The 27,699-nt window shown below is 38.6% G+C and overlaps 1 protein-coding gene across 3 annotated transcripts in view; it reads right to left on the bottom strand.

The window, feature by feature from the left end:
- Window positions 1-10,006, bottom strand: part of RAP1B (RAP1B, member of RAS oncogene family) — a 35,923-nt gene extending 25,917 nt beyond the window's left edge. The window contains exon 1 of one of the 3 annotated variants that reach the window (XM_007423405.4): window positions 9,892-10,006. The gene's annotated coding sequence lies outside the window, so the exon portion shown is untranslated. Of the gene's footprint in view, window positions 1-6,680; window positions 6,765-9,585; window positions 9,751-9,891 lie in introns of those variants that run through there. The other 2 variants (XM_007423404.4, XM_015887251.2) reach the window with 2 other exon arrangements.
- Between the last annotated feature and the right edge of the window lie 17,693 nt (window positions 10,007-27,699).

Genomic DNA, 27,699 nt, shown 5'->3' with positions numbered 1-27,699 from the left:
TTTGTCCATACTGATAAACCTGAACAGAGGGGAGAGGGAGAAAGGAGAAAACACTCACAGAATATTAATTAAAAAAAAAAAAAGAACTGATCACTACTAGCTTATAGACTCCTTGTCCTATGAAACTGCCTAAAAGCCTACTTCCAATAGTCCCTTCTCTGTGCAACATCAAAAAATTATATCCTAGGCACAAAAGGTTCTCCACCTTTATGTGGGTGACCTATTTAGGAAAAAGATCCCTACCATCTTAGAATGAGTGCTCATATAGCCATCCAAAGCTGATGAGAAACTGAAGTTTTAAAAGCCTTTAAAGCAAAAGTTGTGCAGACACAGATAAAACTATCTTGAATTTTATATGAAGAATGCCAAGGGGCAAAGAGAAAATATCTACATTAAAGAAATTACAAATGAAGTGGAACATGCATGTATCAAATTTAATCCAAAGAGGGAGAAACAGGAATGGAAAGAATTCCAAAGGACACAATTGGGAATAAAAATTAGTATTCACAAACCTCAGACTGGTAAGAAAAAACAGAGCACAACAAAAACTGATGAAATAGATCCAAAAGTCTCATAGAATATATAACTCTTTTATCAACTCCATCATCTCAGATGATAGATCATGAATCACATTTCTCTCCCAATTATCGAAACCTCAATCAATTTATGTAATCATCAATCTTCCCATCCCTCTCCAAATTAACTACATCATGCAGATCATTAAAGCAGCAGTAAAAATCAAGAAACATTTTTGTAGCTCCAAGAGGGGCAACCTACTTTGGTATCATTCTAGCCAGGGGTTTGTGCACTGCTAAAGTCAGCATTCATTTTAAGATGTGCCCCAGCAAACTGATGTAAGCTGCTATAAGCAGGGACTTATAGTTTATATGCTTACGACTGCTGAAAACGTTAAGTCAGACCCTTGCTAGTTTAGGATACAAAACTAAATGTCACTCTGGAGAAGCTTCAGCATATAGCAAATTATATTGTATACACATTCTGAACAAAGATTCTTTTCCTGTTTTTAAGGAGAATGGGATAATGCTAACCAACTGCCTCACACAAGATATTTCTATTGCAATTATCAGTAATCATTCTCAGGGCTATTGATATTCATATCATGTTATTCAAGCATCCTAAATGGGGGAAGGGGTGCCTATTAAAGCAGAATGCCTATGAAATCTAAGTAGAATGTTATGCAATTATATTTTACAAATTTTATACATGCATATAATGGAAATATAATTTTATCCATGTGAATTTTATTATAAAACAGTAAATAGGATTTTACATATGTGTAGAAGCATGCAGCGTATGGATAAATTTTGTCTGTGGCATCTAAAGTCTACTAAACTGAGGTCCATTAAATTTCTATCATGAAAATACTCTGTGTACCCAATGTATCTATTACATCATAAAATCAACTTCTTGCTATAAAGACTAAAAAAATTAACAAATACAACATTCTGTAAAAAGGTTGCAAAAGAAAAGACAATTTTCCATTTCTATTCATGCTAAGAATCCAGTAGAGAGATTTTTAGAAAAGCTTCTTGGTGTAGTATTACAGCATGGATGCTACAGCCAAGGCAGCCTTGTCTTGGATTTTCACCAGCTGAGTTCATACCAATGGTGATTTCCAAATTTTTGGGCTCCAAATATTAATCATTTGACACAGTAATAATCAGTATTACTTTGTTTTAAACATGTTTGATGAAATGCACACTGTTTTAAAAATAGCAATATGAAATGTGTACAGTACTTCATTTGAATAAACAGGTTCATGCATAAGATACAAGTAAGTTAATTACAAATGTTAGCATTACATTATTCAAATTCACCAAAGGACAATCTATTCTGTGGTATCCTAAGCCCACTAAATGGGAGTTCATTAAATCAAGGTTTCCCTGTATTTTGCACGTGTGCTTAGATATAGGAGTTCCAAGCTGCATAACTCTATGAGTCTTGAGAACAAAAGACATAAATAAACTGCCTTTTCATCTACATCCTTTATCTAGAAAAGCAATAACTTCCTCTACTTGCTTTATCGTTTCTTCACTAGTCATATACATAAGAATCTGGGATCACCTACCCATAATTTAATTAGTCATTTTGCTTCAGTCTGCGCTGCTATATTCAAATATAATATAGCCTTGTTGGATATAAATATAGGTTTTAATGAAAGCGAAATATAACAGCTATTTTTTTTTCCAGAAAGCAAATTTTAAGCCACCCAAAATCTGAAAGCAAATTATAATGTATTTTTAAGAATCAGCTTGGACATTTTTGATGAACTGTTGATTATTTAAACCTAATGCCTTTATACATAAACCTGCATTTAGAAATACAAATTACAGCCAACTGCCTTTATAAGTAAAACTGAGCTATACCAAAAATTAGCAATAACTAGACTGTTTTATGCAAAGTTTACAAGTCATGGGGAAAAAACACAGCATTTGCTAAATAGACTTTAGCAACACAATCAGTATGAAAGTAACAGTCATGATTTTTAGGAAAAGTGGATGAGTTTATTCTTTTCTTTTCCTAGAGAAACTGTGCAAGCTTAGTATTATCTGCTGAAACAAATAAGGTCTCTTCTCTAGATCAAGCATGCTGCATCATTTAATTGTCTGTTCTAGCTTGTAATATTGATTCCCTGCTTTGGAAGAAAGCTTTTGTGTTCAACTCCCTTGATGTGAATGGCCTTTATTGACATTAGATGATGCTCATTCAGTTCAGGAATTCAGATGGTATTTTTTTTTATTTTGATTTTTTAAAAGATTTATGCAAAATAATCAGATGTCATTTTACTACCAAGCACTGTGCTTCCCTACCCAACAATGAGCTAACAATCTGCCATCAAGTGTATTTCCTCTTATTTCTAACTATTTATCATAGTCCAATATTATAAATGACTCTGTCAACTATTTTATAATAAGTCTTAACAACAAAGCCTTGAATCAGTGCGTTATCTCTAGGAAGGCCTGTTGAAACAGAAAAGTCTGAGCCTTCAACCATTAAAGCAATATGGAAGGATGCAATTCTTGAAGGAGACTGGTTGTGGGCCAGTTAGGTTTTCAAAGGTTAGACCTTGTGGTTGAACTGACTCTATAGGCAAACTGATACACGAAGTTAAAGTAATGTCATCCAATATGCAAGGTTCAGGAAAAATTCAAACAGCTTCATATTGAAAAAACCTGCAGTTTCTCCTAGGCCTTCCAATTAGCTCCACAGTACTTTACTGTAATCTAAATAGTAAATTAATAAAATACTTTACCCAGGAACATAACACATTTTATAAGAAAAAGCACAATGAAGCTAGTAGAAGGTACTCACCCATCACCATTTCTTGCTCCCCCAAGTATCTCCAAATTGTAAAGATCACAAAATGCCAAAAACATTTTTATATAGAACCATTTAAATAGTATTGTCACTTCTAATAGCAGATTTAGTACTCCTACTACTGACTTGATTTCAAAACTGAATAATAGGAGGCGAATTGGCAAGATCTATTATTCTGTTACTTAGTTCCACAATCTATGAGCTGCTTTCTCCATGGATTTATGTATTCAACTTGTTCACTGACCTTGGGCTACAAATACTACACAAGATTTCCTACAGTTTATAACCAAGATTTTTCTTCCTCAAAAAGGTACACTATTTGTTAATTTTACACTCTGACATTTAAAGTCTGGGCTTAAAACTTTCAGGCTTTGCCTTATGTAACGTTAAAATATACATGACATGCAGGGCAGCATGCTAGACTAATCTGTGTAATAAGAAAATATGGACGTATAACATATGCATTAGGAAATCTTTGGAAGAGCTAGAAATTACTGTAGGGAACCCCTTGATTTCAATACTTGAGTCATGTATTTGAGTCAAAATGCATATTTTTAATAAAAAGAAAGATTTTTTTGTCTTCGTGAATGAGTCAAAGATAAATTATATGTCTTTATGACTGCAAAAGACATCTGTTGCAGAAAAGTTTGATGAGCATTTTTCAAAATATTCAACAAGACAAGTAAGCCAATGGTGTAGCGAAACAGAGTGGCACTACGAAATTTTTTAATATTGATTACTAGCCCATATAATGGTGCAGGTAACAATATCAGGCATAAATTGCAACCATGTTTACTGGGATTAGGATGTGATAATTGTATTATTTATTTAAAACATACTGTCATCTAACGTTCACAACATTCCAGACAGTTAACAAATAAAAACATTATTCTAAAATGCAAGAATATAAAGAGCTGCAAAAACTGCAGCAATAGCAAACAAAAACATTAATAATAAAGGCAATGCTGGTTAAAAACGTCACAGGGAAATTATGAACTATATTCTGAAAAATATGGAAAAACAGTTTGTTGAAGCTTGATTTTTCATGGTAATTTTCATAAATACAAAACACGGTACTGATAAACAGACTCATTATTTTAACAATATGATTAGCATACCGAATATTTGACCCAAGAAAATGAAAGCAATATGATTAAATATTATTAGGAGAGAGTTAGACGGCACTACATAAGAAACGGATAGCAGCTTATATTTTTATTCCTTTGAGAACCATTTACACTAGCACTATTTTGCATATTCAGGATGCTTACCTGCTGAGTCAGCTTTTTCTTTTTAAAAAAATCTATCATGCGCTATAGCAATTTTTTTTCTCAGCGACATAAAATGCTTTACTCTAATAAAATATTACATTCCACCACAAAATTCCAAGACAGAAACTCCTCCAATAGTATACATTAAGATAATAAAGCTATGCTTACAAAATAAGCCATTCTATACTCTAAATAGCATATAAGCAAAGCTAATGTATTGTAGCACAACTTATTGAATACAATGGTTCTCAAGTCTATGCAGTTTTAATGCTCACTCTGCAACTGTCACAGAGTTTACAGACCATTCACCTTCTCATTCCATTCTATTACAGTACAGAGTTTCACTTTTCTTCCTCCTACTGTAGTATACTCTTCACAAAGTCTTTCACTTGTAGCATGCTCTTTTCTTTAAATTTAATGTCCTCCCACCTCTAATACATTACTTTTATATGGTGTTTTCTCTTCAAATGCCTTTCTGCAACACATCAGGCTTATTTCCCAGATTTTGCTTGTTCCTCTTCTCCCAGGAACAGGCTCTTCCAAACAGCAGACAACAATGTTAAGCACTTGGAAAAGTTTAATCTATTTGAAAGATTTCTTTTTTTCCCCCTAATCTAAAAGTATTTGATGGCAAGACTAAGATGTGCTTTCAGTAATCACATTAAAATATAAAGATTGAGAGGATATTAGTTACTTTTTAAAAAGTTTTGCAGCTGAAGATTACTTCAATTATAAGTCAATATTCCAAAGGTCTTTTTCCACAGAGCGGTCCATTTAAATAATTCAAAGACTATAGAACAGCTAAGGATAGATGTAGTTGGTCCTGCATTTAATTTTTTTTCTAACTGTATTTTAGAGACACTTTAACCACATCCAGATAACTGAACAGATTTAACAAAAACAGTTTATCCACTGAATTAGAAAAGGTAGTAGGTTTTAAAAATCTGGTCCCACTTATTTCAGCATGTGTCCTCCAACACATCCTCCTCCTGCTTGAATAAACCTTTACACTAGTTTTAAATTCTATTTAAAAGACCTAGGGATTATTACTGGAGAATTTATGAAAAAAGTTTATAACCTGCAAACTATAAGACCATTCCCTAATTATAACCACAGCAGCATATTATTGCTATCATTAGCAATTATGTTGCTGCCTCTTCCCAGTTACCTTTAATGCAGTACAGGTAGTCCCAGGTTTAAGAACAAGTTCCGTTCCCGAGGCCTGTCCTTAAGTCGGATTTGTATGTAAGCTGGAACAGTATTATTGTATAATACTGCATAAGTAGTATTGTGTAATTAACTCAAACCATTGTGTCTTTAACTCAAATCATTGTGTATTTAACTCGAATTTTGCTATAATAGGCTCTGTTTTTAACTATGGGTCATCTGTAAACCAGACATTCTTAACCCAGGGACTACCTATTTTAAACAAATATATTCAGTTGTATTTCATTATCTTATGTTTATGGCATTTATTATAAACCAAAAGCATTATAATATTGTTTCTATCCCTCAAAAGTTTTTTTTCCTTCTAAACATGTTTCACTTAAGAGTTCACCGTATGAATTCTTCAAATTATAATTTACAATATTAGTATGCTGCCTTCATGCAAGTTTCTGGGTAGCTGACAATCATAGAACACATTATTATAAACACATTATAAATACATCATAATCTCAAAATCATAAAAGCATAACAAACCATAAATGGTTACATACAAAATAGTCAACTCTACCTTAAAATATGTAATAATAAGTATAATGAAATATGGGACTCATTTATACAAAATACAGTAGGTTAAAAAGATGATAGTCATATAAAAGTATTAGAAATATAATATATGTATATAGTATTTGCATTAGATAAGTATATATAGAATTGTAACTGTTTATAATGACAATGACATATCATGCTATGTTTTCCATTGTACTTTTTTCACTTTTTTTAAAGCACTTTTTATGTTTTTTTCTTTGACGATATATGTACCTCCATTATTGTCATTGTGTTTTGCTTTCCTTTTTCTTCTGTTATTAATTAAAAGGCAATACAAATAAATAAAATAACTCTAACCTTAAAATATAATCACTACAGATAGTGTGCAGCAACCACAATTCCTATCAATCTGTTCTCCAAAAACTGGAAGAAAGAGGATGGTCTTCACCTGTTTCCTTATTTGGAATGAAATATAAACAATCACTACTGTACAAAATAGCCATCACTATATCTTGATAACATGTGCTTTATAATCCTCACAAATTATAAATATCTAGTTTTTTAGATATACAAATACTTTATTTTTCTTTTAAAAAATTAAATAACACAACTAAACTTGGAAATACTCCAAGCTACTGCAGCACAACAAAGCAAAACATGTATGAATGGGCACATATAAAAAAGTGACAACCGTTTAGAATATATTTTTCTATGAACCAACTATGTGCTGAAGCCAATAGCAAAATTCTTGAATAGATGTTCAATGAATCAATTCATCAGGATACCATCCAAATTAAAAAGGAGATAGCTACATGTAGCTTGTTCATCAAAGCAAACAGGTTACATTGTTGCTAGTTCCCCCCCCCCCCGCCGCCCCCTTTAAACATTAGATGAACCAGCCTCCCTTTTGCTATTCCATTACTTCAACCCCAGATCTGTCCTGGCATCAGAAATGGTTTCAATGAAAAATGACCAAGCATGGAGAGTTGTCAAGGGGGATTCACACATCTACTCCACCCCTGACTATCTAATTATTCAATGGTTCATTTTCACTGATCACATATATAAACAGGTCAGACATAGATAGGCACAATTTTTTTCTGATGTATAAAAACTAATTTACATCAACATACATTAAGAAAAATAATGAAGAATACTATTTCAGAAGCTATAAACTATATTCCATATTCAAGGGAGTATACAAAATATTTTTCCTGGAAACAACAAGGAAATTAAATGTAGGATTTCCATAAATAAAGTTAGCAATGTTAATAATAAACTACATTTTGTAATTTAACTTTATTCCCTGTCCAGTTCTCTTGCCTCAGGATAGTTCATATTTACAATAAAATGTTACTTTAGTGGCTTAATTATGTTACAAAGATTAACAAATGCTGCTACATTCATTTTAATCTTTTTGGAGTTCATACTTTCCTAAGTCCATTCCTATAATACTTTAGCATTACAGTATGAAAAAACTGTTTGGGAGAAGTTGGTGTTAATTCACAACTATTTTGGTTTTTTGTCACTTTATAAGCAAGCAAGGCCAACCTAGAGAATACATCCAGAAAGGCAGATAAAGTCTATCTAGTGAACAACCCCCAACTAAATGTACTGTATATGTGCGAAGACTTCAACATGCTTGCAGGAAATTATGAGAGTTGTAATTCAACTCATCTGTAGGGTGCCACAGTGAAGATGACTGATAACATTTTTAGTGATTTTTGTATTGGAAGAAAGGTTTGTAATGCCTCTACATTCTATACCTGCTGAAGGTTTTCCAGAAAGAGCTACATTTACTCAACATTATAGCAATTAAGCATCAGAACTATTATTGGGACACAAAAATGAATGGCATTTCCAGTACATCACTACATCCTACCCCCTAAACTTTGGTACTAGGTTCAAGAGCACCTCAAGGCCACAATATTATCCAGACAGTCATTCTGCCTAAATATCAGGAGGTTAAGCAATCAGTACTTCAGTCATGTCTAGATTTAGTTCAAGACCATGTGTTACTTAAATAATGAATTGGGCCAAGCTGATTAGAAACTCTATCATTCAATTAACTAAGAAACATGTACAAGAACTTGAAGGTCTTACCATACTGTTTAAAAAAAATCAAACTATTTAAAAAGTGATTATTTAGAAAAATGTGGTATGGTGAAGCTTCTTTTTTAAAAACTAACCCAAAACTAAATGCACCACTCAGTTTGCAGTCTTAAATATAATTTAAATGAATGCCAACTGATTTAATGATGTTTATAAAAAGCACTGTTTATAGATCCAGGGCATGAGATACCCAATCAATATTAGGAATGGCATAAAGCAAAGTACCACAGGTTGCTGTCATCTCCCCATCCAAATGTCTCTACTCCAGTCGATTCTTGTAATGGCGAAAATAGCAGTAACAGAACTACAGCCAATACAGTATTCGCTAATTATCTTTCTTCGTGCAGGCGCTGTTTCCCCCTATCTTACAGCAATCTGAATTCAACCCAGCTTCTACAGAAGAATAAGGGTCGGCCCGAGAGCAGTTCCTTCTTTAAACGGAGGACCTGGTTGGATATGATCTTCGTTGCTATCCACCCTTTAAAAGCTGAAAACAGATTCTGGCAGGAGAATGGGAAGCGGAAGAGGCTTATCGCAGCCTGAGGAGCGGCCGCTCAGCTTCCCGCTGGGGTAGAGAATGGAAACAGTGAGCTGCCTCAGCCCAGCCGGACTAGGCGGGGCTGCGGCTCCCAACTGAGGCCGCCGCCATCCAAGTCCGGCCGGCAAGAACTTTTTTTCCCCGCAGCGACAAGTAAGGCGCGAGTTACTTCCTCCTTCGTGCCCACGTCGTCGTCTTCGCCTAACAGTCCCAAGTACGGGCGGCCTCGGACAAGGGGCTCTAACTTTCCCCTTCCGCTCGAACTTATCTTGGGGAGGCAGCCATATGCAGGGGAGGGAAGACAGCGAGGACTGGAGCAACCTTTGCCCTGCTTCTCTCCCCTGCAGGGAGCGGCGGGGTCGGTTCCGCCTCCGCCATGTTCTCTCTCAAAAGCCTTGTCCCGCCCGCAAAGCGGCGCCGCCGCCGCCGCCGCCACCGCCACCGCCCCCTTCCTACCCAGCCCTCACCCGCTTCGCAGGCGCCCGTTGCCGGCCCACTTGTGTCAGACCCTCGCCGACACCCGCGCGGCGCCGCACACACCCCGTTCACACAGCCCCGTCCTCCCCCACGAGTCCCTTCCCCCGCCTGCTCTCCATAACGGCCTCTACCTACCGGACGGCGTTTCAGCTCTCCGCGTCCGCCGCCGCCACCGCCTCCCTGACCAAACCCTCTCTGCCCGCGCGCACCCTCCCTCCGCTCTGGCTGGGCGAGGCTTCCAGCCGTCGCTGTGACGCTGCACGCCCAGCCTCGCTCTGATTTCCCTGGCCCAGTCCAGTGATGCTTAAGAGGGAAAAAAACGGGGGGGAGAGAATGACCTCTCGGCTCTACTGGGAACGCGCACGCGCACAGCTCAGCCTGGAAACACCGCAACCCTCCCCCGTCCTTCCTTTCTCTCCTCCCTCTTCCCCATAACCTTACGCAGGGCCCCATCCTGTCGCAGCTTCTGAGATAGAGGAGTCGTTCGAAGCGCGTGTCCTGCAGACGCGGAGCTGAGAGAGGAGAGTAGTGGCTTAGGGAGACTTCCTTACCCGCCGCCTACATAACCCCCCCAAACAGTACTACTATCAAGCTCCTAGGTGTGGGAGGAAGTGATGTGCGAGGAACAAACGCAACCACCGTGTGCTGGGCGAGGCGAGGGCAGGTTCGATCGGGCAGCCTTCTTTGGCAGAGAGGAAGAGCTGCAAAAACTGTCATTAATTCTAAGTACCCTCAACTTAGTGGAGGCAACTTCCGAGAAATCACGTACCAAACGGTCAGTGTTTAATCATGGCCGCTCCATTCAGGACTCAAATCATCGTAATTAATATAGATGAAGACCGTTCATGATAGAAAGCCATGCTGTTCTTGAATCCCCGCCCAGTTTGGTAACCATGTCAGCTTCCGCTTTGGGGATGAAATTACTTGTACTGTATAGGCATCAACGAGGGACAGCAGCCCAACTGCAGGCAGAAATAGTTGGTCAGATCTCCTTAAGATGGATGAAAAGAGCTCTTGGCTGTCTGTATGTAGTTGAAGAACAATGTGCAGCTTAGTTCTCTGCAGAATCAGAGTGAAACCAATATCTGACTCAGATGGGGATGGCTGCTAAGAGCTACTTTTCCTTTGGCCTGCAAGAAGTTACTCTCCTGTTCCTTCTCCCCTAATGCAACAAAAGTTAAGTACAGGTAGTCCTTGACTTATGATGGTAATTGGGACTGGAATTCCTGTCGCTAAGTGATGCGGTCATAAAGTGCAATGTCACGTGACCGCATTGCTTAGCAATGGCACTTCTGGCACTCCCTATTGCCGTCATTAACTGAATTCCATCAGTTGTTAGCCAAGGACCCACCCCAATCAAAGCCATTCCAGACTTGGTCCTTCCGAGCCTTGGTGAGGTAAGGGACTGCCTCCTCTTCAACTCCTCCCACCTAACTATCTCCCGCCCATCTCCGCCCTTTTGGCTGCCCTGCACCCTGCCTTGCCGGGTGGCAAGCAGCCCCACAACTGCGCAGCTCTGGGCTGCTTGCCATGCTGTGGCTCAGGAGCTTCTTGGTGCACTGTGGCTCTGGGGCTGTAAGAAGCCCCTGAGCCACAGCGTGAAGCTGTAGCCAGCCCTGGAAGGCCCAGCTGCCCCAGGAACACAGCACAAAGCCCCAGCCGCCCCAGGAAGCCCCAGCAGCATGGCGCACAGTTGCCCCAGCCCAGTCCCAGCCACAGTCACCCTCGCCGCCCTGTACTCCATTGCCATCTTCTTGCTGCCGCTGCTGACAAGGTGTGTCCACCCTCACCCTTCATGAGGCAACTGCTGGCCATGTGAGGCCATCCTTCCCAGGTCTTATAAAGAAACAGCTGTGTGCGACCTTTGGAAAAAAGCTTCACACGGCCAGCAGCTGCCTTGCAAAGGGCCAAGCTGGGCATGCTTGGTCAGCAGTTGGAGCAAGAAGATGGCAACGGTCAGCTAGGGCAGCAGGGGCTGCTGAGTGCTGTGAGCCAAAAGGGCAATAGATGGGGGGGTGGAAATAGGTGGGTGGGTGGAGTTGAAGCACTCCTGCAATCATAAGTGAGGGCAGGCTGCGAAGCACCCAAATTTTGATCATATGATAGCAGGGACACTGCAATGGCTGTAACTTCGGGGGCTGGTTGTAAGTCCATTCAGTGCCGCTGTAACTTCAAACAATCGCTGAACAAATGGTTGTAAGTTGAGGATTACTTGTATGAGCTATATCACTGACTTATGCATGTTACTAAAAAGTAATTCTGTCATGAGGCTTACTCCCAGGTAAATGTGCATAAAGTTGCAGTTTTCAGCTGCAATTCTGCATACTGCTAGTTGAAACTACAGTCAGGTCCAGAAATATTGGGACATCGACACAATTCTAACATGTTTGGCTCTATACACCACCACAATGGATTTGGAATGAAACAAACACAATGTGCGTTAACTGCAGACTGTCAGCTTTAATTTGAGGGTATGTACATCCAACTCAGGTGAACAGTGTAGGAATTACAACAGTTTGCATATGTGCCTCCCACTTGTTAAGGGACCAAAAGTAATGGGACAGAATAATAATCATACATCAAACTTTCCCTTTTTAATACTTGGTTGCAAATCCGTTGCAGTCAATCACAGCCTGAAGTCTGGAACGCATAGACATCACCAGACGCTGGGTTTCATCCCTGGTGATGCTCTGCCAGGCCTCTACTGCAACTGTCTTCAGTTCCTGCTTGTTCTTGGGGCATTTTCCCTTCAGTTTTGTCTTCAGCAAGTGAAATGCATGCTCAATGGGATTCAGGTCAGGTGATTGACTTGGCCATTGCATAACATTCTACTTCCGTCCCTTCAAACACTCTTTGGTTGCTTTTGCAGTATGCTTTGGGTCATTGTCCATCTGTACTGTGAAGCGCCGTCCAATGAGTTCTGCAGCATTTGGCTGAATGTGAGCAGATAATATTGCCCAAAACACTGCAGAATTCATCCTGCTGCTTTTGTCAGCAGTCACATCATCAATAAATACAGGAGAACCAGTTCCATTGGCAGCCATACATGCCCATGCCATGACACTACCACCACCATGCTTCACTGATGAGGTGGTATGCTTAGGTTCATGAGCAGTTCCTTTCCTTCTCCATACTCTTCTCTTCCCATCACTCTGGTACAAGTTGATCTTGGTCTCATCTGTCCATAGGATGTTGTTCCAGAACTGTGAAGGCTTTTTTAGATGTCGTTTGGCAAACTCTAATCTGGCCTTCCTGTTTTTGAGGCTCACCAATGGTTTACATCTTGTGGTGAACCCTCTGTATTCACTCTGGTGAAGTCTTCTTTTGATTGTTGACTTTGGCACACATACACCTACCTACTGGAGAGTGTTCTTGATCTGGCCAACTGTTGTGAAGGGTGTTTTCTTCACCAGGGAACGAATTCTTCGGTCATCCACCACAGTTGTTTTCCGTTGTCTCCCGGGTCTTTTGGTGTTGCTGAGCTCACCGGTGCGTTCCTTCTTTTTGAGAATGTTCCAAACAGTTGTTTTGGCCACGCCTAATGTTCTTGCTACCTCTCTGATGGGTTTGTTTTGTTTCTTCAGCCTAATGATGGCTTGCTTCACTGATAGTGATAGCTCTTCGGATCTCATCTTGAGAGTTGACAGCAACAGATTCCAAATGCAAATAGCACACTTGAAATGAACTCTGGGCCTTTTATCTGCACATTGTAATTGGGGTACTGAGGGGATATCACACACCTGGCCATGGAACAGCTGAGAAGCCAATTGTCCCATTACTTTTGGTCCCTTCACAAGTGGGAGGCACATATGCAAACTGTTGTAATTCCTACACCGTTCACCTGAGTTGGATGTACATACCCTCAAATTAAAGCTGACAGTCTGCAGTTAACCCACATTGTGTTTGTTTCATTCCAAATCCATTGTGGTGGTGTATAGAGCCAAACATGTTAGAATTGTGTCGATGTCCCAATATTTCTGGACCTGACTGTATATACAATTTAACTGGGCATTTCTGAGCAGCCATGTATAGGACAAGACTGTTAAGATTGTCAGAATTAACCTACTCATTGTTGGTAGTAGAGCTGAATTATGGGAACCTTTAAGTAGATTGGGTCTTATATCAAATTTACAGGAAGTTGTAGTAATAAATAACCTTCCCAGGAAAAAGAATGAGTATGGTGGAGGAAATCTGCTAACATTAGGAGAGGGCAAACTACATGCATATCTTCAAAATGTATTCCTATTTTTTATATCTTATATGTGATGTTTGTAACTAGCCCTAATCAAGACTCTTCTGAACGTTACTGGACACAGCAAAGGAATTTACTAATACATTTGGTTAGGATTGTTGATATTCAAAGCCCTGTACGTGTATTGAAAGATTTATATTTGCCAACAAGTCTGTGCAAAAGAATGCATATACATATATGTATAATATACAGAGACTGTGCCCAAGGTTACAGAAAGTGTTTGTTGCTAAGCTAGAATGGCTTCTATAATAATGATCACTGGTTCAAAATAAGGAGACGGGTAGCATCTTTTCAAACTAACAAATTTTATTATAAGGCATAAGCTTTCATAGTTTGTCGTAGACTGACATGGCTGTCCTAACTTAGTGGTTTAAAAATGGTGAGTATGACCAGATGGTTGAAGCCCCACCCCTTTTTACATGTATGCAGTGGGTGCAAAAAGTGTTTAAAAATGGTGGGACTTTGGTCAGCCAGTTGCACCTGCCATTTTGGAGCTAATTATTGCTGCAGAGGCCATAGGCCTTATCACGTGCATTGGAACACACATCCAAATGATTTATGAAAACTGTACTGTATAAAAACTACACTCTAAAAAGCCTCTGTATCAATTAATTGCATGCAAAACTCAATCTAATTCAGAAATCATTTTAATCTAAAAATGTATTTAGCATTTCAGGGTTGGATGAATATTAAATCCCAGGCATGATAAAGTCTTATAAAATCCCAAGTCTGTTATTTCTTTGAATAGATTATCAGAGATGTTCTCCATTACTTTCTTCCCAAAAAGAAACATACCACAACAGTAGACTGCAGGCCAGTGTTTAGCAAACCATGTATGCAAAAAACCATGTAAGCGGTCCTGCAGGCCAGCCTGTTTCTACACATGTTCAGTTGAATGTGTTTAGATTATGCTCTTAGAACATAATAACTTACATGCAAACACAACTTCTGGGTAAATAGGAAAGTTGGAAGCCACTTGAGTGAGGCTTACATTTAGGATTCCATATCTTTCTTCATGCAGTTACAAAAAATGTCCGAAGAGGGCTGGTTTTATTGCACAGAGCAATAGTGAGGAGAATAACCGTATATTTACAGTGCTGGGATAAGACACATTACAATTGCATCTAGTGTGTGGAAAAAGGATGTTGAATTAGGCCAAGAGCAGAAAGGAAAAAATAGAAGAGAATTTAAAACCTGTAGAAATCAAAAATACGGAGAACATTCTGGAAGACCCCCAGTCCTTATCAACCAGGCTCAGGCAGGGAGCAATGCCTTCATGCTGCTCCCACACAAGTAAGACTCTTTGATTATGAGAATGTGGCCTCAATTCATCCCATTGCAATATAAACCAGTAGATGTTGCCATCAGCAGCTTCCAAAAGCTCACTGCAAATGGCCCGGAGTCAGGAAGCAGGAGATAAAAGTGCCACTTGGAGAAGTTTTTTTTTACCCCCCCCCCCAAAACGTAGTTTTACATGCCTGACTGAAAAACATCAGGTTGGAGAAGGAGCTTCCAAAACTTGGATCCATCCTGTAGCTTTGGCAGAGCTGTTAACCTGGCTAAGCAGTGCCTCAAAGGTCCCCAGGTCTGAGCCAGAGAACTTGTCACTTCTCCTCCACACAAATACTTTGCTCTGAAGGTCTTTCATCAGAGCAAGACCTTGCAAGGGCTGAAGCTGGAAGGGTGAAATGAGTGACTCTCAAGCCAGTCATATCCATTATGTAAATACTGAGCAGATGTCTCTGATTCTCAAGGGCAGGAAAAAATAATCAAAAGTCTGTTGATTCAGAAAGGTAGGAGGAAAAGGTGTAATATTTAAACCTGGGAACAGATGTATGTAGAGATTGATCTCTATATTCTACATTTGGCAGATCTTCTGCATGTTTATGACTTCTTATCTGCCAACAAGTGTTGTAGTCAGCCATGCCCTGTCTGTGACTCTTTTGCTGTAAGCAAGTTCCCTGATAACAGTTCAGTGTCTGGAGGTTGAAATGTACTGCTGTGCCTGGGTATGAAGCCTGACAGCATGTATGTTGCCATAACATCTTCTACGATGCCTTGTTCTGAGACCAATTTCTGGTGCAGCTCCAGAAGTACTGGCAGATGATGTGGTTCTCTGCCTACCTGCCTCATCCTGAGAGTTTCTCAAAGTGATGTGTTAGAGTGGCCATGCTGGAAGTGCCAGCATCTGGCATTATAGAACCTTTATCTACTTTGATACCCTGCTCTGCCCTTCTGTTCAGTCCATCAGAGTGAGGCATTAAGCTGAGCAGGCCTCCTGGAGGTAGACATGAAGACGAATGTACCATTCATCACCTCTATGAATCTGTTACCTGATTTCACTTGCCTTAGAGTAGAATCAGTCCTGCACTTAACCACTCATCTCTAATTGTAAATAAATCAAGCACAACATAACGCACTGATTTTCTTCTCAATCAAGCCAATCCTCAGCCATAGAAACTAAGAGCACTGGGAGGTATAAGAGAACTAAAAAAAACCCCAGCTATAGAGTAGATTTTTTAAAATACTTATTAGTTTTTAATACAGAATACATAAGTAATGTTACACTAAGAAGGTGTAACAGATGGTGTGATGGGGGAAACTGCATGTGATGAGAATGTGCACAGCCCAGCTTTAAACGCTTTAGATAGCTATTAGAAATGGCTTAAACAGTCTTGTGGGATTTTAAGTTCTTTGTTGTATTTGCTGCAAGAGACTAATATGATTATTAGTTTTTTTCCCTTTTCTCTGGAATTAAAGGGCTATTCAGAAATGTTTTACAAGGTTATATAAATATGCAGAATTGGTTGCATCCAAGTTAAATTAACTTTTGTCTATACTCTAATTGTTAGAACATGGGCATTATTTGCCTCAAATATTTGATGTTTATGAATGATCAAAAATCATTAATATATGAGCTTTACTAGGGCTGTGCAAAGATCTGGAGTTAAAAGGTTGGATTGTGATTCAGAGAACACTTGGCATGCATACATTACCTTTGGGAACACGTTAAAGCAGCTCCAGCTTTTCAGAGGATTGTGGCTGCTTTCTGCAGCTGGCACGCAATTCTGGGAAAAGACACCACAGGTTTAACATGTTCTTAACAGATGTTCCATGTATGCCCACATGTGTTCCAAATCACATCTTGCCCTTGAATCTGGATCACTGCACAGCCTTAATGTTTACCATTCCTTACTGCTGACAGTGACTATCAGTTGCTCCTTCTAAGTATTTACCCAACTTGATGAGATCAGAATACTTAAATATCAACATATGCAGCAGATTTTAGGGACAAAAGATATTTATTCACTATTACTCTAGTTAAAATTTATCCATGGATTGTCAAGATATTTTATTTCTTAGTCCCTGTCATATCTCCCTGAGGTACTACTAATGAGAATATATGTCTAAAGAAGAGATGTACCTGTAAATCAAGTATGAGAAAAATTTTCTTTTAAATGCTCCAGGATATTCTTGGATTCAAAGAAGAAAGGAGTTTTCATCTGAAGTCATAGCAGATTTTTCAAGTAATGAGGAAGAGTTGAAATGAAGAAGAGAAATTTGAATTTTTATATTAGTCTTGAATAGTATTAAAAATGGATGAAATGAAGCCTTGAACAAATCTCACAAATCCTTATGGTTGCAAAAATATATTCTAGGTCCAATATTAAACAGGTACAAATAATCCACAGTTAAAGAATTGTTAATCATGGCCTTGGAAAATTGCAAAAGTAGACACTTGGCAGTAAAAGTTTTTCCTAGAGACAGTCTTCCTAACTCAATGACAAATTGATAATTTTATGTATTAGAATTTATCCTATGCTTCTGAAAGATTGAAATACATTCTTGGTGAGTAGTGTTCTCACAAAATATAATATTTTGAAGAACATTTCCTGCACATTTGTTTTAAAATAAGGAAGGAGTTCTGCTTTTTTTTTTTTTAATCATTCCTCCATCTCAGCTCAGTTTTTTCATGCTCTGCTCTGCCATGCCATGCCATGCCATGCCATGCCATGCCATGCCATGCCATGCCATGCTATTTTAGAGTCCCCTAACTCATGAAAAGGGGAGGGGGTATTGGTTTGGAATTGCAATGTGGAGGAGGGGTGGGAAAACAGTATTGCACACAAGCAGCCTTCCTCTTGCATAAGCCTGGATATAAGCCAAGGACATTCAAGTCTTTGGTTCTCAAATATAGAAAAAAAAATAATTTAAAGATACACTTCCCTGTTTTGTATCCTTTTTTGGATATTACTACAGTTCATTTGCTTTCGCTGTTGAGCATTAAATAAATAGTGCCAGTATGTGTAAAATGTAGCTTTCAAGACAGATTTGGACAGAAACTGGACAGATCCAGTTTTCTTATACCTGAGATCGCCATTGAAAGTGGTAATTTCGGTATTCAGAAGGTATGCAGAGCTTTTTGGACAGAGCAGGATTTTACTTGGCCTTGAAGTGATATATTGGTGGTTACACTCCAGAAACTAATAGGGCAGGATAAAAGTTTATTTAAATTCATGGCATTAAATTTAATTAATAGTAAATATAGTTAATATAATTTTCTGCTAGTCATATACTTATTCTTTTTTTTAATGTCACATTAAAAGTACAATTATGCATTAATTCTTGGAGGACTTCTCCCAACAAAAAGTCTTGCAGAGTAGAGTAATTGTATTAGCTACATGAGGCCCTTGGCCTCAGGTTTCTATGTACTCCTGATTTAGAACAGCAAATCTTTCCCAGATGAATCTCCCAGTAGGTGCTCTCCAGAAGTTTGGGAGAACTGTCAGCTCTCATAATCTTTACTTATTAGTCTTGCTGTCTGGAGCTGATTTAAAAAACACAAAGGATAAAAAGTTGTCTATCCTTGCTAGAGATCAATGTTGTAATTTCACTCCTACAGAAATACTAAGGCTGTAATACAGCAGGGCCAGGAGAGTAGTTTAAAAGTACAGGAAATTTTTTGAAAAACCCTGGAAGCCCAACTTAAACTTTGGTGGCAAAAGAAGAGCAGCAGAGGACTCCACACACTGGCATTATGGGCTCTGCTGATTGTCCACCTTTGTGAATGTTAGCCTCTTATTAGGGATTTCCAAAAGAGAAAGGATCTTGAAAGCAGTACAGTTGACCATATGTTGTTTTCCTGGGAGAAACAGTTGAATGGCAGATCATTTTTAGGTCATGTGAATTAAATTTCCAATGTTAGAAAATGAGGCTATGCAGCACTTTGGATTTGATTCCAAAAAGATACTTTGGAGCAGGCCAAGACATGAACATAACACCTCTCTGCAACTTTTTAAGATAGCTGTGTCTTTTCCAAGGATTGCACACTGATTCCCTTTCTCTAACAAGAACAGAACAGTGATGGAAACACTAGATTCTACCCAGGTATAATTGCCCAATATCACTAATGAGTACATTATATAATGATATAGAATACACATTTCTGAATACTGCCACTGATGCAAATGAGCAACCTCATGAACATTGTTTCAGATCAAGAAATAGTGGTAATGATGAAACATGGTTAATGAAGGTGATTTAGCTGAAATTACAAATTAAAAACAAGGTAGGCTAAATTGTAGAAAGAGAACTCAAAAAGATCCTTCCCAAAGGCAGAGCTTTTTAATATATTTATTAAGGTGACTCAGAAATTATGTTTTGAAAATGAAATGTGAAAACTTAGATTTTGTTTAGATGGTTGGTTGGTAGGTATTTTAATCTTGTTCCAGCTTTACAACTGTTTGTTTAGAAAACATGCCCAGATAAATGTCACAAAATAAAATAAGCAAACAAGGAAAATTAAAATGTGAGCTGCTAATTATTAGTCTCAGTGCTGGGCCAGTGTCATTATGTGATATCCATGGTTGCCATGGCCCCCAGCGTCCCATTTGTGATTTTTGTTTTGGGCTTCCCTTAAATAGATAGGTCTGGCCCATGCTCCAAATAACTGTAGATGGGTGAATCCATTCAGTCTGGATTAAATTATTATTATTATTATTATTATTATTATTATTATTATTATTATTAATTTGACTTGTCCCCGCCCATCTCCCCACAACGGGGGACTCTGGGCGGCTTACAACAAACTAAAATCAGCAATACATAATTAAAAGATTATAAAACCAAAGTTACAAGGAAAAAGAAATATACTCAGTCATATGTGATTGATTTGGATTGAGATTAGTATGTTGAGAATCCAGCCATTGTTATTTTGAAACTTTAGCATATTTCTTAACATTATGTGAATTCAGCCATTGTGGTTTGTGCCATAAATCATGTTTGGACTTTATGTTTTCAGATCTGGGAGAGGGTGACCCACTGCCAACAAGTGCTCCCCATCTTGTGGAGACATGTCTGAAACATATGATCTAATTTGGGGACTTCCTTTATCCCTATCTGCTATTTTTTTTAGTAACATCTTGTCATATTCTTCTGTGGGGTCTAGCATTACTTAACTCTGGATTTGGGGAGTTCTCTTGGTTGCCATCCCAATTCAGGGCACTAGTTCAGGGTTATATTTTATTAAACTAAACTTCATTGGTAGCATAATCATAAACCTTTTTAATACTTCAGATTGTATTTGGGCCTTCAGATATTTCTGACTGCACATTATCTCTTCTATCCATAATTCTTTGCTGTCCCAATTCATTCCTTGCTTCTTCACTTTTACTGTTATTAAATCTGATGTAAAATGATTTATGGTAATCTTCTGAGCTCCCCTTGGGTGACTCGCTATGATCACAACTTCAACTGCTATCCTGTGGAAGAAACAGAATGTTCCTTCCCACGTAATGAGATTGAAGCTGTCCTGGTTTCCCATTAGTGCAAGGATTCTCTGGCCTCACTAATGGGTGGAGGGAATGGGGGTGTCTGGTCATGTTCCACTGTTCCTTGATGACTCCGGGGTTTTTTGGGTGGGGAAAAGAAACGTGTTCCTGAGGCTGTATCTGTGGCCAGGGTTGTGGGAAAGTACTGACCATGATGGCAGCTAATAAAATGATGGTTGGCTGCTGTAGTGATTCCTTCCTTGCCATTCAGTAGTGCCTTAATATCTGTGTAAGATCCTTGGCTTGTAAAATAGGCCAGACATTTTGAACTGCCATGGCAGCAGCTTCAGCAAGATAAGTGAAGCCCAGGAGGTTCACAATTAAAAGGAATTTGGAAACTTTAGGATTTGTGGCTCTTCCATTCTCAGGAAGGGGGTTGTTAGGAAAATATAGTCTCAACAGTATGTGGAACCCAGGTGTGATTATCTCTAATGAATACCCATTTTTCTAAGAACAACTGTCAGCAATGGAGCAAATGCGATATCAATCATAGAAGAATCATGGTCCTTTAAAAGTGCCATACTCCTTCTCAGCCCCCCACCCCATGCTCAGTCCATTTATTTCAATAATCAATATAATAAAAGTCTAAAATCAAGTCAAGAAGCTCTTTTAGTAAGTTTAAATGTCATTCAAAAAATGTATCAGGTTGCCCTGTATCGTTAGGGTAAGCAGAATACAACAAAAGTACTGCAGTAAGCTTTATTGTATAGAAGAGCCAGCCATATTATTCTCAGCTTATGTACATGAATTTCTGACTCGAAGCTGATGTGCCAGCCTGGCTGAATGAAGACAAAACAATTTCCTTTATTTAATAGAACAAAAGAATCTTGGATAACGTTTCATGTGCATTTATACCTTGAGGAAAGATATTGAACTGTCTGTTCATTACAAACAGTAGTATAGAGGCATTTCAAGACCCAAAGCATAAGCCTTCTTCATTAAATGGTACATCATTACTCAGAAGCACTAATTTATTAGCTAATGGTCAAACACCAATTGAAGAATAATCTGAACTTGGCAGATAAACTGAAAACTATTTGTCCCTCAGTTTTTTGAATTGTTAAATAGAGATCCTTCCACTTGTGGCATAAGCTAGTGTTACTGGATAAGATCACAACTCATCATTCACAACTATGTCAGCAAAACAGAATTCTGTGCTCTATCTTCCATCTTCCTGGGTGATAGAAATTTCAAGATAGCTCTGGCTAGAAAAAGCAGTGAATACTTCTGATATTCAATTGTCAAAATTCCTTTCTTTACAAATGTACAGAGTGAATGATGCCGATGCTGATCACACCAACCTCTGTATGAGACAATATTCCACCGAAACCCCAGAGACTACCTCTCACTGAACCAGTGTTGGGTCAAATTGATACACTCCCCAAATATTTCTTATATCTTAATTCCTTACTCACATTTTGTCACAGTACATCAGGAGCCAAATTGTGTGCACTAAATCCTTCCACTTACAATGGTCTATGCTAAATTTGCTCCCCCAACAAGACTAGAACCACCAGAGGCATTGATGAAAGCAGTCCAGGAGGAAAACTGGCAGAATTTCTTAAATGTTAGGGAGTCTGACTGAATTTCAGCTTAAATTAAAGCCGCAACTATTCAGAGAGAAGGTGAATTCAAGGTGATTTGCCATCATAGATTCTAAATGGATGCTTTACTACTATTCTGTGGTGGAATTTTAGCAACTTGCCTCTGACCGGCTCTGGCTTTAATTTTATGTGTCTTAATATAGTTTTTTCCAGCTTGTACCCTCCAGATGTGTTGGGCTACAACTCCCATGATCCCCAACAAATATACCCAGTGAAATCCAATATATGTGGAGGATATCAAAATGGGCATAGCTCAGTTAACTTTTCATTTATAGCCCTCTTATTTGTCTAATCCAGTAATTCTTAGATGGAACTCTGTACCCATCTAGGAGGGTTTTATAAATTTGGAAGGGTACATTTAGATGTTTGGGGGCTATTGGGGTATTTGGAATATTACACACACTCTTCTTCCCACTTCTAATTGTTGAGAGCTAACAGATAAGAACTGTTTAATACTGCTCGCTCTAATCCCAGATCTTATACTGTATTTTTCCCAAAGCTCTTAAAAGGTGAAACAAAGCAAAAGGAAATATACAGCCTACTTGAAGGTAATAGATCTCATTGAAAAGGTATCTGTGATACATGTATCAAAGTAGAGACTTCTTTGAGTCAAGCTCAGCTTTATGGACTGTTTGTTAGATTTATACAGCTGCCCAATTCTCAAAAAACAACTCTGAGTGGCTTACATTTTATAAGAGCATAAAAACAAGGAACTAGAAAATAAAATATTATACAGTAAACATACAGAATCTAAAAGAGAACAACAGAATAATAGAATAACAAAAATAGAATTAATTGAGGCCAACCAACGCATGTAAGATATTTCATTCTAGATGGGCTCATCCCGCATTCTCCTGAGGAAGAGCCAGGTTTTGAGGGCCTTACAGAAGAACAAAGAGTTGGGGCCATTCAAATCTCTGGAGGAATGTTGTTCCATAGGGCACATGCTGCAACAGAGAAGGCACACATCCATACCTTTTTTGTAGCAACAATACAGAAATGGTTTATCATTACCTCCTTCAGAGTGGTCTTTTGGCTTCCCAGTCTAATCTACAACCCTGATGTTCCCTGCAGGTCTCCTATTCAACTACTAGCCAGGCCTGACCTTGTTTTATTTCCAAATGCAAGTGGGGTCAGCCAGTTGCTGCCACATGTTAAAATCATGTATCTATATTATAAATATGTAAAAATAAAATTTTGGGGAAGTGGGATTTTTTGGTCTCATTTTTTCATTTTCATTTAATGAGGACTTTTCATTTGTTGAGGACTTGCAGGATATTTGATAGCAACATTTTACATTTGGTGAGCAGTGCTAAATTAAACGTTAAGAATCACAGGTTTAACATAAAGCCACCAGCATAAAAGCCACTTTTAGTTTTATATGCAGCTGTTACTATAACTTCCAGGAAAGTTGCATGATTTTTAAGTAGACTATCAGCCAAGCAGGACTGAAGAGGTTTTGCCTCAACTAAAGTTACCATAATGTAAAAGGGATGTGACTTGTCCTGTGCTTTTTTTGGTTTGTTTTATATCCCCATCTGGAATACAATAAAAGTATTTAATTCCACATTGGGAACTTGCACATTGTTTTTCTGATGGAAATGAGAAAGTTCTATTTCACAGCATAGGACATAAGTTAATGGTAGCATCCTACATAAACAATGTTGCTTCTGATATAGCATGAACTAACTAAAGAGATCCAGAAAGGGCTGCCAGGAAGTTTCAGGGAAGGGCCTTTGTGACACCCCCCCCCCCACTGGGGCACCAGAGATGAATAGACACCTTTCAAGCCTGTGTTTTATGTCAATGAACACAAGTAACTTTGCTTTGTTTACTTATTTATTGATAAAATGTCTATACTACCTATTCATATAGACTCTGGGTAATTTACTGTATTAGGTAAAAATGGCATCATAAAATCAAAAGGTTTTCCAGACCATAACTCCCAACAGTTAAAATAATAACAAAACCAAACCCTAATTTGCTACCTGGATACTATCAGATTAGCAATCGAAGCATATTCAGCAGCTTTTGGAATAGCAGAAGTGAGGGAGGGCAGATGCATCTCTGGGGCACCATGAGTGATAATGATGCATGCATAATGAAAGAGGTCTGCCCTTTGATCCAGGCTGTTTTCACTTCTTGAAAGTATGGGAGCTAAGCAGGCTGTCTCTAGATGACCTCATAGGTAGAATACTTTTCAGTAAAGTGGTTCCTAATATAGCCCAGAACTGCAGCAGATAGAGCTTATAGGTAACAACCAGCACTTTGCATTTGGTCCAGAAATCTACTGGCAGCAATGTAGGATAAGTGTTATATTGAGTTAAAGGATTCCACCCACTAGCAGTCTGGCTGCTGAGTCCTGGACAAGTTGTAATTTCAGAGCTATCTTCAAAAGCAGTCCCACATAGGGTAAATTGTGGTAATCAAGACACACGGTGATAAGGATGTGAATCACCATCAACAAGGTTTTCTAGATAGATAGGGCTGTAACCAGCTGAGCAGTGGTTTCCCTGATCATGGCCTCCTTGCTGTTAAAACAAGAGATGAGAGTCCAGGAGAACCCACAAGTCACAGACCTGCACCTTCAAGGGGAGCGCAACTCCCATCTAGAGCCACAACTGAAACCTATGCGTTGGAAAGCCAAGATGTTTACTTATGAATAACTTCATTTTGCCATGGTTAAGTCTAAGCTTTTTTCTTTCCATCCAGTCCTTCACAACCTGCCATTAGTTCAAAATCTTCAAAGCATCTTCAGTGTTACATATGGGTTGACAGTATATCATTTAACAACATACTGATGATACCTCACCCAAACCAAAGGAGGAAAATCTCCCAGTGGTTTCATACAGATATTGAATAACAATGGGTAGGGGGTCAAGCCTTGTTTTACTTCAGATTGGAGCAACCATGGGCTTGATTGTTTCTTTCCTATGACTACCAACCAGAAATACCCACTCAGCAGCAGAGGTACCACAAAATGATGTTTCCATCCTCCATTATTTGCAGGTAGTTCAGAAGGATCTCAGTTCAATAGTATCAAACACTATTGAAAAGTTTAATAGGAAGGACCTACTCCCCAGTCTAGGTCCAATGAAGGTCATCCGCAAAAGTTACAAATGCTGTTTCTTTCCCATGTCAGGGAGTAAACTGTGACTGAAACAGATGCAGATAATCCACTTCTTATATGACCTTTTGTAGCTGATTCCCCACCACCTTTTTCTAAAAAGAAAGTTTGGAGACTGGGCAGAAGTTATATAATACTCGATTGAGAAATATCCTTTTCAAAAGAAGATGTACCACTGCCTCTCAAGACAGGTAGCATTTCACCCTTCCTGAGAGGCATTAATTATCTGAATCCATCATGAAATACTGATATCGTTTCATAACAGTAAATACCTCTACACACATACCAAAACTAACTAACTAACTAACTAACTAACTATCTGTCTTTCTGTCTTTCTGTCTTTCTGTCTTTCTGTCTGTCTGTCTGTCTGTCTGTCTGTCTGTCTGTCTGTCTATCTATCTATCTATCTATCTATCTATCTATCTATCTATCTATTTGAATGAATGAATGAATGAATGAATGAATGAATGAATGAATGAGAAAGAATAGGAACTATGACACAGTTATATTTAATGCTTCCTTTGCATTGCTGTAATGCCTAACATTAATTATACACAATTTAAATTGCTTCTATCAATGTATCCCTTTTTATATGTGTCTACATGGAATATTTCTAATATATAGAAAATATGAAAAAAAAATAGGGAACTATAGTCTGGAAAGTTGAAAAATTTCCCAGAAGGCAATGGTATTGGTGTATTGCTGTACCCCCATGCATGGTTGTGTCCACCAGGAGTCAACTTAACTTGACAGTGTATTTATAGTGCATATGAAAAGATAAAAAGAACTAGCAGAGAAAGATTAATTAAATTTTCATTTATAGACCTATTATAAAATTAATGAGTACCTACAGGAGCCAAATTCTCACCAGTAAGCTCAACTGATTTATTTCAAATAGATGTATATAAACCAGCCTTTGCCATTCAGATAACCTCCAGATGTGTTTTACCAAATAGTAACGTCTCCCTTGAACTGTGCTTCACTCTTGGTGAACTCTTGGCTGGGTGTGATGGGAATTGTAATTCAATATATTTGGAAGGAGTTACATTGCAGGAGGCTGATATAGTATAGCAGCCTCAAAACATATTTCATTCCATGAGTTCTTAGAGGCATTTAACATTAATAGCTTGCCACTACATGTACTAAACATTATTATCTTCAATTTAAAGCATTTGATATCCTGCTACTATTATAGTTTAATATAGAAATCAGTGAAAACTCCAATACCAGTTTCTTTGAGTATCGTAAACTATTAATTTTCAAGAGTTTGGGGAGTCATGTAAATTTAAATTATCATGGAAACTCTGCTATGGCAGCTGACAGAGAGAGATGAAAATTAATACAAACATGTTTAACTCACATAGTTTATTTAAAATCGTTAACATGCATGATTGATTTAATTATACACCCAGCTTGGCTTGAGAAGTAATCTACATAAAGTCAGGTTTTTAAAGTACTGTAAATAAAAGTTGAGGGAAGGTAGGTGTGACTGGCTTATTGGTGAGAATATTTATCTTACTGCAATCTTTCAGAAGTAGAGATCAGTAACTACTGAGGGAGAAAGAGAAACTGAGGTTTAAAGTGTAATATTCCAAATTCAGCTTTAACTGAATACAGATACTGGGCCTACCCAAAAAAAAAAAAGGGGGGGGGGAAACTAGCCTCATTGAATCCCAGCACAATGGGATATATTTCCAAACCAATATCCCTTAAATTCCATGGCAACATTACAGTAATCTACACAAAACCCATTTTACAAGGTACAGTTGTACTTCTAGTTACGAACGCCCCTCCTTACGAATTTTTCAAGATACGACCAGCTCCGGGCCCAAAAATTTACCTCGACATGCGAACTCCGCCTCGAGCTACAAACCGGATCCGCGGCCATTTGCCCTGCTGCCATGCGGTCGTGGCTTCCTGTGGGCGAGATCGCGGTAGCAAGGAGACGTTCGGTGAGGCTTGTGGTGTGTTTTGTGGCGTTTGGAAGGTTTCTGGTGTGCTTGTCAGCATGGCTCCAAAGAAAATGCAGAGCAGGCTGGCAAATGACTTTACACAGGTTTTTCCCCAGAACTGAGCCTGCAGCTGAGGGCAAAGAAGAGAGGAAGCCCCTGAAGGAGATCTCCCCGATGTCCCTTTGGAGGGGGACTCTTCCTCCAAACAATAACTGCCTCCCCACCCCATTCTCCCTCTTCATACTGTGCTGTACTGTACTTTTTTTCATGTTTTTGAGGTTTAAAAATAAAATGCATATGTTTCAGAACTGTTTAGCCGTATTTACATTGAACCTTATGGGGGAAATTTACCTCGGGGTGCGACCAAATTCGGAGGGCGGATTAGCCGTATTTACACTGAACCTTATGGGGAAATTTGCCTTGTGGTGCGACCAAATTTGGAGGGCGGAACGGATTAACCGTATTTACATTGAACCTTATGGGA

Source organism: Python bivittatus, unplaced genomic scaffold (genome assembly GCF_059951505.1).
Source record: "Python bivittatus isolate LINGU-HERP-01145 unplaced genomic scaffold, Pbiv_v1 ctg000330_np1212, whole genome shotgun sequence".
NCBI classification, from domain to species: Eukaryota; Metazoa; Chordata; class Lepidosauria; order Squamata; family Pythonidae; genus Python; species Python bivittatus.
This window is presented reverse-complemented; position numbering and strand designations above follow the sequence as displayed.